Here is a 312-nt window from a genome sequence, read left to right as displayed (position 1 = left end):
CTCTTAAGTATTGGGGTGCTTCAACCCACATCAACTTTCCGGTATATATCAATTTGTATTTCAGTTATAGGATATGTGTGTCTCCGGAGTCATATTATTGCTGTTGTTACAGTTGGAAAACTACCATCATGAACTCGAGGAGATGAAAAACATGACTCGGCAAGAGCATGTCGCACACTTAAGAAGGTGGATTCATTGACGCCTTTATTAGTCTCGATCCTCAAGTTTGGTTGCGATACGATTATATCTTGTTTCATTTTCAGGAGGAGTAGTGGATTTTCAAGAGGTGCTTCTATGTACAGAGGCGTCACA

The 312-nt window shown here is 40.4% G+C and overlaps 1 long non-coding RNA gene across 1 annotated transcript; it reads left to right on the top strand.

The window, feature by feature from the left end:
* Nucleotides 1-9: 9 nt before the first annotated feature.
* Nucleotides 10-310, top strand: LOC140965379 (uncharacterized). The gene is made up of 3 exons (XR_012173048.1): nucleotides 10-41; nucleotides 113-186; nucleotides 264-310. It is a non-coding gene; the product is annotated as an uncharacterized lncRNA (long non-coding RNA).
* Nucleotides 311-312: the final 2 nt, after the last annotated feature.

The sequence above is a fragment of the Primulina huaijiensis genome, unplaced genomic scaffold (assembly GCF_012295235.1).
Source record: "Primulina huaijiensis isolate GDHJ02 unplaced genomic scaffold, ASM1229523v2 C12967304, whole genome shotgun sequence".
Classification (NCBI taxonomy): Eukaryota; Viridiplantae; Streptophyta; class Magnoliopsida; order Lamiales; family Gesneriaceae; genus Primulina; species Primulina huaijiensis.
The sequence above is the reverse complement of the archived record's forward strand: the minus strand, read 5'-3'. Positions and strand labels throughout refer to the sequence as shown.